Raw genomic sequence first — 16,515 nt, forward strand, 5'->3', positions numbered from 1 at the left:
CTTTAGACTAATTCAAACATTTAATAAAAAACAGTTTCAGTGTTCTGGATCTGTATCAGTGCAAATTACAGGATATACTGACATTTGTTTGGCAGGTTTATTAAATACTTTCAGAAACATAAACAGAGCCTTAGCTTTCTCTGATTTTAGGATTTTCTTTTAGATATTTCTGCATTTTCTCTGAATGACTCTATACAAAGAAACTCTTCTTCTGAGAACAAAAAGTTAAACCTTTTAGGAGGGCAAAGAGCTGCAGGACCTGACGGGTTCAAGTATCTCGGGTTTTGTTAACAAGTGAAGGTAAAATGGAGCATGATCCTGACATGGTGCGGTGTCAGCAGTGATTTTGAGGTGAAGCGGCAGCTGAGCATGAAAGCAGATCTCTAAAAAGTCAATTAGAGGATAGAGCCCTGCAGGGGCCTCAGATCTAAGCCCTGGTATGAGAAGCCCAGGCCCCAGGCCCCAGGCCCCAGGCCCCAGGCCAAAAGCTTATCACAATCATTGGCCTGACCCCAAGTTTTCTTTTCTTTTCTTTTCTTTTCCCCATAACACAGCCTGTACTACTGTTACAGCCATTAAACAGTCAGGTTTGTTTTTAATGGCAAAGTGATTTAATTTGTTTTCTGTTTCATCAGTAAGTTAAAATAGAAAAATGTTTGGAGCATTTTTTCTGTTTGTTAAATAAATGTTTTTTGTGTGACAACCAAGAGGCCATCCATGAGTTGACGCTCGATTTAAGATCAACACTTGACCAGCCAATAAAATAATCTGTAGATATAAAAGCATATCGCAGTGTTTAAACTTTTATCGCCACCACAGTAAAATTGCATTACTGATCATCTACTCCTCGCAACAGGCTATACAATCTAAACAAATACTAAGTTAAAAACATACAGGTTCTCTGACCTTACCGAGGCTATTGTTAAAAGTGTGGTTTGTGTTCATATTTTCCTGTTTAAGTCTGGTTTTGGTTATGTGTTTCTCTGTGTAGCCTTGTTTATTCTTTTATTCATTTGCATGTTTTAGTTTACTTAGTATCTGTCTAGTATCTTATCTTAGTTCTTAGTCCTGTGCCTTAGTTCATGTCCTAGTGTTACTCCTGGTCTGTGTACTTGGGTGTTTATTATTTTTTGGTCTTGTCTACTGTTTCATCCTCGTCTCTGTCTTTCTGTCTGGCTGTTGTTAGTTTCAGTTTGTTACCCCGCTGATTACTGTGCTTTGTGTGTTCTCTCCTTGTATCTGTGTCTTAGTCCTGTGTCTCCATGTTTGTGTAGTCTTGTTCCTGTTTGGTACTGTTTCTGTTCCCTGCCCTGATTTTGCGGTCTCTCCATGCTTTGTGTTTTACATTGGTAGATCTGTCCTGGTGTGTTCCTGTGTGCTTTACTTCCTGTTTTACTTTGTAGTGTTCAGTTCTCATGTGTCCTTGTCTAGCTTTGTTTCCTGTTGTTTGATTACCTGAGGTGTTTCAGCTGTGCTTCCCTCCCTGCTCGTTTGCCTGTGTATTTAAGCCCTCGGTTTGGTTCAGTCTTTGTCACATCCTTTGTCTGTGTTGAGTGTTCTGTCCTGTCCCTGCCCTTTTGGATTATTTTGTTGGATTGTACCTTGTTCTTTGTTCATGGACTCTTCCCTCTGGATTATGTCTTTATTTGAAATGCAACTGTTACGGGTCCCAGGGATGGGTACCTCAATAGCAGATATGTGACCTGTATGAAAGCAGGTGAAACAGGAGCAATGAAGATACGGTGCATCTGTGTTTCGTTCCAGATTGCTTCTCTGGTTGTTTTATTAAACAACTCAAAACCAGGTTAACACAACACATTTCTGTTCGACGCATTTCAGTTCAATGTCCAGGCCCAATAAAGCTTAATCACATACTCAACATTCTCACCGTCTCAATAAAACATTTTCTCACTCTGGTCAGTTACTTTCTCTGTGATAAACACATTTCCCTTGACTTTCACATTTAATAAACATCTTTAGCTAATGCTTTAACACTCCTATTTACGTCTAATATAACTAGGGGATGGCCTATACTGCCCCTTTAATATGTCAGAATTGACAATAAACTTCTGTAATAATCACAGTTCACTGAAATGTATTGACTAGAAAGTGCTTACGCTACATATTTTAACCATTTATTTAATTATATTTAATATTTACTTCCTGTCTTTACACATATCAAAATCGTACACAAACAATAATGTTAGGTGACGTAAACTCAGTAGCTATGGGTTATTTAAACTGCCTATAAACTGCCTTTTATTGTTTATTGTTTATTAGTGTCCAAACAGCTCCTCACTGTACTGGAAAATAACAAAATATTTGAAAAGTTTCAGTCTGGTTTTAGGAAGTACCACAGCACTGAGACTGCCCTGTGTTACGGCTGTATGTATTTCCCTGTGCTGTGTCCATGTTTTCTGTCTTTCAGTTCTATTCTGGGAGTGCTCCAGCTAATTACCGAATAAGGTCCACCTGGCCTTGGAAGGCGGGCTTTAAAAGCTGCTGTGCAAGTGTCAGGAGGGAACCCTTCTTGATTTGGTACTGCTAGCCTTGCTGCTGCCCAGCTGGGGCATTTTTGTATTGTGTTTTTGGTTCTTAATTTATTGTCTAGTTATGTTAATAAATTCACTTGATTTGGTTGTTTTAAAGGTGTTTATTTGTGTTGAGTTTGGGCAACTACTTCTTCCAACTAAATTGAAAAAAAAAAGGGGCTCAAAACAAGGCAAAACCAACACTGGGACCAAAAAAAGAAAAGTTGGTGGAAAAAGGAGAATATTGAAATCAGGTTTGGATGGTGGGAAGAAAGAACATTTCAAATCAAAATTATACCAATGTCTTGTGCATACATATCCACAATATTACCTACATTGTATAATTCCTATTTATCAGTTTATCCTCTGAATAGTGTTCTTTTCTCCATCTGTCACTGATTTGCGTTCTTACTGTACAAAACAGGCGAGATGGAAGGAAAAGTGAAGCACCAAAAAAAATCCTCATGCCCGCTCACTGTAACATCTGTTCAGTCATTAAGTAAACTTGCATTAGCTAAGCTTGTAAGGATAAATCAAAAGGAATGGAAATAACTTCAGCAGCTTTAGAATTAAAACAATGGTGGGTGGGGAAGAGTAAAGAAGCAGTGAAGCACTTGGAAAACCTGCGACTGTCTCCTCTTAATTTTAAAGAAAACTAGAGGCATCCCAAATGCTGCATTCCTCTTCATCTCGATTTGCTCCACCCGTTTCCCCTGTCCTGACCACACTTGAAGAACCACGTCCCTCTGATTTGAAATGAGGGACGGGAGGTCAGGAGCACCCCGGATCTGATGCCTGTGGGACGTAACACCTGCTTAAATTCACCAATGACCTTTTAATGTCTGCTGATGTCAAATAGGAAGTTTTGCATGTCTGTAAACAACTATGTCTCCTCGTTCTGTCCAGTTAAATATGGTGTGCCTCAGGGGTCGGTCTTAGAACCCATTTTGTTTTCCTTGTATCTGCTTCCCCTTGGACATATTATCCATAAACATGGCATTTCTTTTCATATTTATGCTGATGACACACAAATATACTTGCCCGTCAGATCCACAGACCCTGGAATGAGTTCACTTAACAACTGCCTTTGTGAAGTTAAAAAATGGATGTCGAATAATTTTCTCCAGCTGAACTCAGACAAAACAGAAATCCTGGTCATCGGGTCCCAGCAGATGGCAGTATTTGCCATCTGCAGTATCAAATACTGCCATCTGCTGGTTCGCTAGTAAATCACATTAAGCCTGTGGTTTGGTTTGATAGTAATTTAAATTTCGAGCAGCACACCACAAAGCTTGTTCAATCATGTTTTTATTAACTTAGAAATATAGCAAAAATTCGACCTATGTTAACTTTTAAGGACACCGAGATCATTTTACACGCTTCATCTCATCACGCCTGGATTATTGCAACAGCCTTTTCACCTGTTTAACCCAAAAATCTACTGATTGACTCCAGACTGTCCAGAACTCAGCTGCCAGGCTTTTAACCAGAACAAAGAAATATGACCACATTACTCCTATTTTAGCTTCATTACACTGGCTCCCAGTATGTTTTAGAATTGACTTTAAAATTCTATTGATCACTTTTAAAGCTCTTCATGGCCTCTCGCCTTGTTATGTTTCTGACCTTTTAGTCCCATACGCACCAGCACGTACCTTGAGATCCTCGGGCAGAGGTCTGTTGTCTGTTCCAGAGTCTCGACTGAAAACTAAAGGGGACAGAGCGTTTGCTGTCAGGGCCCCGAGGCTCTGGAACAGCCTGCCAGCCTGAAAGTCCAGATGGTAAACGTAAAACAGGACTCACACTGATCATTAAACATCAGAGATGAACCACAGTTTAGTTGCACAGTGAATGTTACTGCCTCCTGCAGGACATCTGTGTCACTGCAACAACAACAACAGAAGTAAGAGGGAAACCCAGGAACGTTTGATCTAAACTTCTACAAAATGTTTTTGAAAAGTGAAATCTTCATCACAAAGATATTTACAGAGTGGAGAGAAACTCCACTGAGGAACTTTACCTCCTTGTTTCTAATGAATCTGTCTCTCAGTGATCTCAGATCAGCCCTCCTTCATGTTCAGCCTGCAGCGCTGTCACTTCCTGCATGTGATTAAACTCTTTGTGTAGGGCCCCGTGTCTCCGGATGAGCTCTGAGTGAAGAAGCAAAACCAGATGAGCTTCTACACAGTCACTGCTCTCACCTACAGAGAGGAAGAGATTAACTGGACTGACTGAGTGGAGGAGCGATGGGACAGACAGCTTTTCTGCTCTGTAAGTACAATCTGATGAAAAACAACGTCACTTTAGAATTTACCTGAAAAAAGACAAAACTCAACGACAATGACACTCAATGAAAATAATTTAGACACTGCAGCTGGTGCAACAAGCTTTATTATGCTACAGACATGAAATAACAGTCACTTCTTGTACCGTTAGTTAATGTTTGTGTTTTTTAGACAGACAGACAGAAAATCACATCTTAAAAAGTTACTTTAATAATTAAGCCTTTGAGAAAAGAGATTAACAGAACGCAGCATTAATAAACTTTTTGTTCTACAGGAAATGTATTCTTGTACATAATACTGCTGAGACATTTAATATCCTCAATAATATACATATTTTAAATTATTTAAGGTTAGAAGATTTTGCAGTGAGCAGCAGAACTCAAAGTTTCTGGTCTGGTTGTTTGTTAAATCTCAACCTGAGTCTGGTTTCTCTTCAGTGCTGATCTCTCTGCTGAGCTGCAGGACCAGCGGAGGTGAGTCAACTCAAAAACTTTGCTCAAAAGCTTTTAGCATAACGCTTCCTGGAGAATACTGATATAAAATGTACCCAAAGAGTTTGAACATTACTAACGAAAATAGTAAATAAGTAAAATTATAGTAAAATACTTATACACAAAAAATACACAAGTATAACATACATAAACTCAAATGAATATTAATAAATTATTAACAGCCACAATACAGACTTAAGTGAAACTACCCAAAACAAAAAGGTATGTATCAAAATTTGACTCTTTTTTGACTTGACTGCTTTGATAATAATAGATCTTTATAATAAAAAGATTTGACCCATGTCTTAAAGGTTCAGTTTGTAATATTTCTGAGGATTTATCAACAGAAATGCAATATAAGATCCATGGCACTTGTCGCAAAGAGTAGGAGGTTCCCCACGTCATGAACCTGGCTTTCACCATCTGGCCATCTAATCATCCCCTGTAGTTACTGGCTCTATGTTTCCCTCCATCTCTGCCTTAAGCTGATGTATGGTGAGCGTTCAAGTGCTAAATGGCTGCTGTGCATCACCCAGGTGGGTGCTACACATTGGTGGTGGTTGAGGTGAGTCCCCCCCACTTCACTGTGAAGCACTTTGAGTTTCCCTGATAAAGCGCTATGTAAATTAATTCATTATTACTATTAATATAACTATGTTTTCAGTGGTGTGTAAAGACCTTACGTCGCCACGTTGCATAGACATGTTTCTACAGTAGCTGAAATCAGACAAAAAGCATTGCCAAGCATGTTTCGTCAATACGTTCTTCTTGTTCTACTTTGGTAGAATTCATGCAGTGAGTCTCATCACTGTGTTGAATACGTACGTTAGAAGGAGAAGAAGTAGTAATAATATATTATATATCATATACTGTATATTATAATGTTTTATTGCTGTACTTTTACTGTGTGAGTAGTGTCTTGTTTTTGTATTTTAACCCGTGAAGCACCTTGGTCAACCTTGGTTCCTTTTTCCACATATACAATAAAACCTTTTATGAAACTAGTTACAGTTACAAACTAGAGACTTTTTAATTCAATTCAAATGTGCAGAAATGTCATCATTATTTCAATGGTTGGCAGGTTTATTACTTTTTCAGAGGCTGCCATCTCAGTTGAGATGCTGTAACTATTGTCCTTTATCTAAATGTTGTTCCTGTTAACATTGCAACTTAAACACCAGAGCTGTGCAGCCTCTGAGAGATCCAAACCCTGGATAAAGTTAAAATAGTTTTATTGTGACTCAGATTTAAAGCATAACTATTATACTTCTGTAATAAAAACACCAGAGATTTATTAAGTATTTATTCATTTGGAGGCAAAAAAGAATTTCTAGTATGTCTGTCAGCCTTTTTGCCACTGAATCCATTTAAAATACATGACATACATAAATCAACCCCCCCCCCAAAAAAAAGTTTATTGTGAATCTTTCTTCATAATGCAGCTACTGAGCTGGTTGGAAATAAAATAATAATAAAGCCTGGTCCGTTTCCCTGAGCTCATTACTTCAAGGAACTGTCCCATTGATGTCCAAGCCATCATTGTTGTGCAGCATGTTAGCAACCGCTGTGCTCATTATTTGAATAAATCACTTAATAAATCATTAGCCACCTACAACTAAGTGACATTGGATTAACACAAAACCTGTTAGACTCTTCAGTAAATAGGTTCAATGTGTAAAATGTCAGGAGTTTCAGAAGCTAAAAATCTTCAGCATCAGTTTGGCAACAAGTTCAGAATCTTTTGTTCAACAAACAAGTTTCTTAAATGCAATGCTTGGACATCAAGGTTTTACTGTGATGCCCGTCTGGTCATTTAACTAAAAATACAATAACTTCCCTCCAGCCTCTCTGACTGTGAGTCCCAGCAGCTCTCAGCTGTTTGAAGAAGAGTCTGTCTCTCTGAGCTGTGAGGAGGACGACAGCTCTGCTGGATGGACGCTGAGGAGGAACACAACCAGAGAAACCAGGACTCAGTGTGGACTGGGGAAGATCAGCTGGTTCTTCCTGTAACATCACTACATCTTCCATGGACAGTGGAGTTTACTGGTGTGAGTCCAGAGAGGGAGCAACCAGTAACACCATCAACATCACTGTCACTGGTAAGATCAGACTGTGGAGTTAGTGTTGATGAAGCTGTGTGTAAATGATGAAATGCTGTAGTTTGTCTCTGTGTTGAGGTGGACCAGTGATCCTGCAGAGTCCTGTCCTCCCTGTGATGGAGGGACATGATGTCACTCTGCACTGTAAAACAGAGACCCCTCCCTCCAACCTCCCAGCTGGTTTCTATAAAGATGGCTCCCTCATCAGGACTGAGCCTACAGGTCACATGACCATCCACCATGTTAACAAGTCTGATGAAGGCCTCTACAAGTGTAACATCAGCGGTCGTGGAGAGTCTCCATCCAGCTGGATCTCTGTCACAGGTGAGGAGCTCAAAGATAATTCTCAAACTGACCTGTTTTTTTTTCTAAACTGGACAGAAGTTATGAATTCACTTCTGTGTGTCTTTCTGTTAGTACGATACAGCACCTCTACCTTTAAACATGTGTAACGTGAACATGTGCAGGTTAACAAGACTAATATTGGAACTTAGTTTTAAATATTAAATTAAAAATACATTAAACAAAATGGGTAAATATTTAAATCAAATTTGCACCCACTGAGAAAAGGCCAGAAGGAGGATTTTGTTGTATTTTTCATTTAAGTTCTTTTGATAATTATTTCCTGTTCATTTTAGGGAAACCCACCACTACACGTCCTCCTACGTCCACCTGTCTTTCTTCATCACCAGCTCCTCCTCCTCCCTCTGTGATGCTGTGGTCTGTTCCTCTGTCCTTTGTTCTGGTTTTACTGGTTCTGCTGCTTCTACTTTTCAGATGGCGTGTTCAGAGGAAACATCCAGGTTAGAACAGACTTATGGATTTAACACGCGTTAATATTGAAAGAAGACTTTTTGAATGGGATCAGACAAGCCGTGTGTTGAGCACAGACAGATGTGACAGGCGCCGCACTGATAAAATGACTGATTAAAAATTATCTACCAGATCATCATGATTTACCCACTGTTACATTCCCACAGTGTTTTTCCTAGTGACAGACGGATGACTTCGTGAACAACAAGTTGGGATTTTACGTCTTTACTGTTCGTAGACTCTATAAAACAAAAGCACTGAACATACTAATGTACTGCCATTTTATGGATGTGTGTACCCTACACATGTTACCATATTGAGAGTTATTTTAAGTATAAGTAATGATGTCCATGTCCAGTGAAAATTTAACATGTAAATTATATTGCTGTTCATTTTGGTTCATTCCAGTTGCTGAAGAAGAAGCTGCAGGAAATGACATCACAGAGGACATCACATTAAGTAACATCAGAATATCACATCGCCAACGGCAGCGAATCAGACGATGCAGAGGTAAATTATTTCTTGGTAGTAATAATGATGAACCTGAATCACCATCGTTGACTTAAATAAAGATTCTCCAGTTATTTTTCACGTCCTGGTTGAAACCAGGCTACAGTCCTCCTCCTTGTTGTCTCTGTAGATGAGGGTGATGCTGGGTAGTGGTGATATCGTGTTAACTCACGTGAGGGAATGTCGTTGTCGCTACCTGCTGGTGTAGCTAATAAACTGATTCTCAGACTTGTGGATTTCTTTCTACAGATTTCCACAGAACACTAAATTCCATTAATTGACTGGAAGCGAGCCACAAACGTACAAATCCCTCCCTGCTTCTATTGATATGACTTTGCACAACACAAATGTAAAAATACATATTTGGGGACTCTCCTCTCCACTAACGACTTTAGCCTGGCCGACAAACTAAATGAGTTCTACTTATTATTCTACGTATTTTTTAGAATAATTTTTACTGTGCAAATAATATTTATACACTACCATAGTCACTTTGTACTCCCGTGTCAATTTCAGTAATCAGATCGTTTTCTGTCCTTAAAACCACCATTGTTATTCTGCATTCATCTGTGGTACTTTCTTCTTTTGTAGACTATTAACTTCCTGTTTACACCAGCACAAGCATGCCCACTGTACGTGAATGGCCACTAGTGTTTTCAGTTGATTTAATATAGACAGAGATGAATTGATTGATTGACTGATTCTCAGCTAAATTGCTGGCGTGGACTGAGATCGATTTTGTTTTAAAACAAAAGCATTGTGTGGATGCAGCCTGATGTGAGACAGAAAGCTTGCGGCTGACCCTCCCACCCCAGACACAAACTGTTTCAGACACTCCCCTTTGACAAGAGGCTGCGGTCCATCAGGACTATCTCACTGCACATATTCCTATTTATGTATTTATATTGATTGTTATGCACCAATTCCCCAAAGCAAATTCCTTCTATGTGTGAACCTATTTGGCATAAAAACTGATTCTGATTCGTGACACTGGCTTGGATCTGCATTCTGAGAAGGTCTTGAATCGGCTGAACAGGGCAGGAATTAAGGAAATGTCCTTGATGGAGATGCTCCGTTGGTGTCAGATGAGCTCTTCAAGTTGCATGGGTTCGACTTCAAGGATATGTGTTGTATGGGAGTCTGTCTGTTGTGCACCCTGTAGTGAATCTGTTAAAAGACGCTAACAGCTCTGTGTTTGTCCAGTTTCCTGTTTCTGATAAAAACACTGCACATGTTTCACTGCAGGACTGTTGCAGGACTAAGGGATAATATAATAATAAGTCATTAGAGCTTACATTTCTCTGCATTCTGCTCAAATGTAGTATATCTAAATATATTTAAACTTTTACTCAGACATCATTATTGATCTGTTTGCTTTAATGTAAATAATTATTACATTAAGTGCTTAATTTTAAATAACAGAGAAGATGGACTCAGCAGACCAAAGACACTTGGTTGATTGTCTTCTGCATGTCAAACCACAGGAGCAACCTGTTGATTCCAGTGAACTGTGGCGTGAAGCTGTTGTGGTTTCACACTATTAGGTGGTCTGTTTTAGCTGATGTTTGTCTGTTTTGTTGCACTTGATCTTGTTTTAACATAGCGAGCAGCTTTGTGGTCGTCCAGTTCCCTGTTACAGATAAATACCTGTCTTTCACCCCTCACAGCCGTGGTGTTGAGAAGAGTGACAGCAGGTGGAAAATATATTAAAAAGTGTCTTAGACAAAAACATAAACAGTGAACATAAACATAGAAAGTGGCGTGAAAAGAAAAGGCAAGCTCAAAGACCGTTTTAAAGGCCCCCCAGAATTTAACACTGTCAATTATCTTTGATAAAACATGCTTGTTCTTTTCCACCTCTTCAATCCTGTGGCCTTCGTACAGCTGTGTAGCGATGTTTACTCTGTCTAGCCTGGCAAGCTTCACCATATTGTCCATATGTGCCCTCGTACACTCATGTTTCTTAATCTTCTCAGATAAATGTATTTGTCATTTACTCCTGTAACAGTCCATATTGTATCCGTTCTCGCTGTTTTAAAAAGCAAGCATGGGAAGCAAAATACGGCAACCAGCTAGCCAAGCTTTTCTATTGTACCAATTGCAGAGCATGTACGTACGTTTTAACTTTCTCGCTAGCCTGTAGACTGATTTTGATGTCAGCTGGTCTGGGCCAAGGTCTTTGACATGTAGTTTCTCCACCAAAGTTCTCCTCTCAAATGGATTTTGAAGAAGAGATCTTACTGAATTTGTGGGTGGCTGAAAGCCTGTGTCTTGAGTTCCCGCATTCATCATTGTCTACGACGTCAGGTGTCCCTAATCTTCCAGCGACTCACTCGGCTACAGGCATCAGATTGGCTCATTTGCTTAATTTATTGTTACGTCCCCGGCTTATCTAGGGGTGGGGGAGGAACAAAAGATTGATAACCCGGGTGGAAAAACCAAGGACGACTCAAAACATGTGTCAAGTATACGTAGTTATTCTTAGAGAAGAGGGCAAAACAAAAAGCAATCTCTGCTTACACGAGAGACAAATATAAATGTAAATTATACGAGGTTTCTAAATAACAAAGTACCTCCCAGCGGACCACACAGTCCCCACGCCACCGCGTTGGGGAAGCACGCATGGAGGGCACCCGCCGCTCACCGCACCGGCTTCCACTGCCCAGGGACGCTGAACCGACAGCTGCCTCCACGGGCCTCTGGCCCTACTGAGCGCGGAGAGGTTGCAGGTGGCAAACCGCCGGTCACTTCAAGCCACACAGTAAAACACACCGTAAACAATACAGTAAGTCGCACAGTACGTTACCCAGACTAATGTGAATAACCACCGACAGACAGGGATTGAATGAGTCACCACCACACCACGAGCACTCAACTGGCCCGGCTTACATAGCCTACTAATTGGCCTTGATCGGCCCCAGCTGTGAGCTCCACCCAGCTTCACTCAGCAGGCTGCACGTACACATCTGTGGGGAGAGACAGACACACCCAAAGTAACACAACTATAGCACCCAGACCTCATGGGTCATAACATTTATGTTGCTATGGGCATATCTTGTGTCAGTTATTGGCTGCGCTGTTGTCAATAACTAATATAGTAAAAAGAAACATCAAAACACTTTCCACCACCACATAAAGTTTAAAAGTTATTGTAATTCTACATGAAAAATAAAATTATTTTGTCATTATTGAGTGTTGCAGAATTAGTAGTACAGCAGTGAATCTACTAACAGTACAGTTGTTGTACCTGCAGTAATGTAATTTATATGCATTTTGTCTTCCAGAGTGTTATTCAGCTGCAGTCTACTCAGCAGTGAGAGGAACAAAAGAGTTATTGACAAACAGCCATCAGACCAACAGGACGAGAGGTACAGCTGCTCTTTATTTATTAACTTTGGACGCTGTATGTGCAGTTAACTCTTACTAGTATCTATTGTCACTTGTAGATCTCTTGCTTTATTGATGCTTGTATGTTGTTCCTTAAATGTAAGTCACTGTGGATAAAAGTGCCAAATGATTAAATTTAATGTAATGTAAATGAACAGAACCAAGGTTCGCTGTTTCCCCTGCCTCTGTCATGGAAAGGCTGAGTGCAACGGCAAACAAACTGAGGTGTGGATCCAAATGCAGACACTAGCAAAGAGGGTGTAGTTCAAGGAATTTAATTAAATAAACAAAAACAGGCTCACGACCGAGCACAGGCAGGCGAGAGTCCAAACACAGGGGTAAATCCAACAAAGGCTCAGAAATCCAGAAACAGATTAATCCAAAATACAGTGGCAGGACAGAACACTCAACATTAACGAGGATGCACAAGGACTAAACAGAACTGAGCACATTAAATACAGGAACAAACGAGCAGGAGATACACAGGTGAACGACACGAGGGACTAATCAGGCACAGCAGGCACACAGGAAGGTAGAGTGAAACAGGAAGGCAAATCAGACAATGAAACTTAAATTGAACAGATCAGAATAAAGAAAATACCAAAATGATCATAAGAACAAGCAGACACTAAACAAAAGTACAATAAACCAGGCAGAGGTAACGCAATAAATCAGACAAAGCTAAAACAAACTAGACAGAACAGGAACAAAGCTAGACACGATCACCAGACACTAGGAGGATAGCAAAGTAAAACAGGAAATAATGCATGCGACAATACTCAAGGACAGACTTGACAAAGTTAACAGAAGACACAGAACGGCATGCATACCAGACAGGACCAAGGCAAGACAGAGAGCACAGAATGAAAAGGGTCAGGAACAATAGACTAAACAGAGAACACAAAACCAAAACTTTGAGAACAGGAACCAAAAACCAAGATCACTCCACAGCAGGTCAGAGCACGACTAACAGCGTCCAGTATTTATGCTAAGCTAAGCTAAGCTAACTGCTTCCTCACAATTTTAATGTTAATGTTTAATGTGTGCTTAATGCAATTATCTAAAGACAATTCAGTAGTCATGGTCAATGATGAATAAGGTTGATCAGCTTACATGCTATCTTTCAGACTTCATCCTAAATTAGGAGATCAAACTTGAGCAGGTATCTGGGAATTGTTGCCCCAGTAATTTGTTTTATCCCACAGATCGTGCATTCTAGGGAAGTTTTTGAAACATTTGGATGTTGCAATGTAAGAGCGTATGTTTTGCTTCAACATTGAAGGGGATTAAAACTGCAGTCTGCTGACAATTTCTGCTTTTTTCTGTATCAACTTATGGCGGGAATGTCTTAATTTATTTAAAGGGAAACACTAAAATCAGGCTGCAGGTAACAATTCAAAATATAAAAATATAATGCAGTAACAATGAATTGTATAATGCAGCATTCTGTGTTGCTTTCAGATAAGTTTTCTACCGTAGATCAACTTTTCTCATTTATTTTCATCCTCACTGAGTCAACATATGCAGGCATGATTTAGTCTTCCCTCCTCTTTGGTGCATTTGGTTTGGGGGAGTAACCTCTTTATAATGGTTGTATTTATCATGCAGGTGAAAAGATGCCACGTGCACATTTAAATATTAAACGAAGGGTAAAAACAAGGGCAACTGGACTTGGATGAAGTTACTGGAAGACGTTTCGTCCCTCATCCAAAGGACTTCTTCAGTTCTGACTGCAGGGAAACTCAGCTATTTAACCTCAGTGGGGTCGTTGGCCCGGGTCATCGATACCACTGGTTCGTTAGTGTTCCTTGTTGCTATGACGTCAGTCGTTACAGTCGTTAAGACTACCTGTGGCCAAGACTGAATTTAAAGACACATTTAAAGAGGTTACAGGAAAAAACTAATCTTAGAGAACGGGCAAAAAAACAGAAATCAGTGCAGAAATTTCACCAGAATGCAGGAAATATTTTCAATTTTAATATAATCAATATAATAAATAGAGTTGTTGTCTGGTGATGACGTTTGTCTCCAACAGTTTCTCATGTTGTTTGAACTGTTTGTGTTTGTGTGTCCAGAGTTTCCAGCAGAGCCAGAGGTCGTCTACTCTTCACTGAGGCCCCATCCACACTACTGCATTTTTTATTAAAACAGAGACCTTTTGCTACGTTTGCGCCTCCCCGTCCAGACTACAACGGTGAAAACAAAGACCTAAAACAGAGAAGTTTGGGCGTTTTAGTGAAGATGGGCCAAAACTGAGGACTTTAGAAACAACGACGCAGCCTCTCACGTTCGGCACTCCGATCGGGACTTATAAGTCACGCAAAGCAGAAACACAATGCTACTGACAGAGTTTTTGACTTGGTATTCTTTTTATTATATTGTATACCATGCAAATAACACTTTTTCACCTACACTTGTACTGTGCATGTTGCGGTTTAGCTTGTGACGACTCCCAGTCTTTTTTCCGCTGCCACACTCCCGTGTTACAGTCATAATAGTCCCAGCTTGTTATTGGTGCATGTAAAAAAAAAACTTCTTCAACTGTATTTAGAGACCATCTGCTTCATGTTTACACTGGCATGCACATGCTTAGTGTACCTGAATGGCCAATAGATGTGTGTTTTCAGTCGTTTTAATGTAGACTGAGATCATCTCGAAAACACAGCTAAAACGTTGGTGTGGACGAGATCGTATTTGTAATAATTCTCTGTTTGTAAACTAAAACGGAGTAGTGTGGATGGGGCCTGAGGTAGACCTTCACACCTTCACACCAGTCCAACCACTGATGTCCAGCTGGCCTGGAACTGGTCCCCAGAGCCCCTCACACCTCAGCACATCCATTTATTAGATTTCACTGTCAAAGCTAAATTAGACTCAGGCAGCTACAAAGAGACAAATCCTCATACATAAACGACAAAATAGGTTGAATCTTAAATTTCCCAAAATGACATACTGTAAATGTCTGTTGGACAGAACAATAACATGTATGACCGTTCCCCAAAATGACGTACGACGCCCAGCGACAGGCATACTGGACTTTCAGTACGCTACATAAGTCACATGACGTTAACATGTGGTAAATGTTTTGCAACATTTTTAGATGTTTTTCTGTGTAAAATCAGTGACATGAAAAACTATAACTAAAGATTAGATAAATTGTTAAAATATATATATAGAAATTTTACTGTTATTTATATTTAATGATTTTATCAATTTTTTACTCTTGTTGCCCCGGCAACTTGTTTCTCTGCAGGTTCAATAAACTTCTTCTTGTTCTTGTTTTCCTCCTGTGGTTCTTTGGGTTTCACAAAGCTGTCGGATGGAAAATTTGAAGTTCTCTGGTTTGGCTGCGGCTAACAGATACTCACCTCTCTTCAGTTCAGAAAACTAAGAATAAACAAAACCACAACCACAGACCTGAACAGCATCGACCTCGTTCAGCTTCAGTACAGAGTGTCTGTTTCTGTTAATAGATTCTCAGTCTGTTAACTATGGAGGAGATTCAGTCTTCTTCTCTCAGAGATATCACACATCAAATAAATCAGCAGGTCCTGGTTTTCATGAGATTCTCAGAAACACAGCGACATAATGAAGAGAAGCAGTCAGGTTTTCATATGAACACTCAAACAGGGTTTTCTGGCTGTAATAATAATATTAATAACAATAAACCTTATTTTATTAATTTGTCGCAGAAGTCAGAAATAATTATTTCCTGCACAAACTGTTGGGGCTTTAATGTCATTCATAAAACTGCAGCTATTTCAGTGTGCAGGCCTTAAAGCTATTAAACCAAAAAACATCAATAAAACAAAAGTAAAAATGTCAAAGCAACAAATAAAAACAGGCCAACAAACTCTTCTGAAAGCTGATTTTCTTTTACTTTATTGAGAAACCTTTGAAAACCTCCAGCTGAACAAACAACAGAAGAAGAACGTTTAGCTTTGAAATGATCCTCGGTGGTGACATCAGCAATGACATCATCATACGGTTGGTCCAATCCCTCGCCATCTTCTCTGAGTGGAGACGTTGTCGTGGCAACAGGCAAGTTTCTTCCAGCAGAGATCAGTAATCATTTTATTAATCAACTGATAACCTGAAGAAAAGTTTTTGGCTTTTAAATGATTTTAAATGAAGCACGTTGTGATCGGGACATCGATTGATTCAGTGACTGATTGATCAATGGAGTAAGTTTTTTAACAGTGCGGCTCTGCGGATGCAAAGTCACCACTTAGTTCAGTCAGGATAAACTGTAATATATATATATATATATTTAAACTAGACATTCATAAGGATACAGAAACATTTAAGCAGCACTTTACATAAAGTGCAACACCACCACCTCTCCCCACACTATAAATAATGTAGCATAAGATCATAAGATTACTTCCAACAAGACCTC

At 39.6% G+C, this 16,515-nt stretch overlaps 2 long non-coding RNA genes across 2 annotated transcripts; both read left to right on the forward strand.

Annotated features, from left to right (window-relative positions):
- The first annotated feature begins 4,519 nt into the window (after positions 1 to 4,519).
- On the forward strand, positions 4,520 to 7,174 carry LOC119913127. Its single transcript, XR_005446381.1, has 3 exons — positions 4,520 to 4,802; positions 5,254 to 5,289; positions 7,151 to 7,174. It is a non-coding gene; the product is annotated as an uncharacterized LOC119913127 (long non-coding RNA).
- A 494-nt stretch (positions 7,175 to 7,668) lies between these two features.
- Positions 7,669 to 12,161, forward strand: LOC119913129. The gene is made up of 4 exons (XR_005446383.1): positions 7,669 to 7,730; positions 8,045 to 8,209; positions 8,628 to 8,729; positions 12,014 to 12,161. It is a non-coding gene; the product is annotated as an uncharacterized LOC119913129 (long non-coding RNA).
- The last annotated feature ends 4,354 nt before the right edge of the window (positions 12,162 to 16,515 follow it).

This window comes from Micropterus salmoides, unplaced genomic scaffold, assembly GCF_014851395.1.
Source record: "Micropterus salmoides isolate LMB-PRFRI ecotype aquatic unplaced genomic scaffold, ASM1485139v1 Ms_hic_scaffold_2, whole genome shotgun sequence".
NCBI classification, from domain to species: domain Eukaryota; kingdom Metazoa; phylum Chordata; class Actinopteri; order Centrarchiformes; family Centrarchidae; genus Micropterus; species Micropterus salmoides.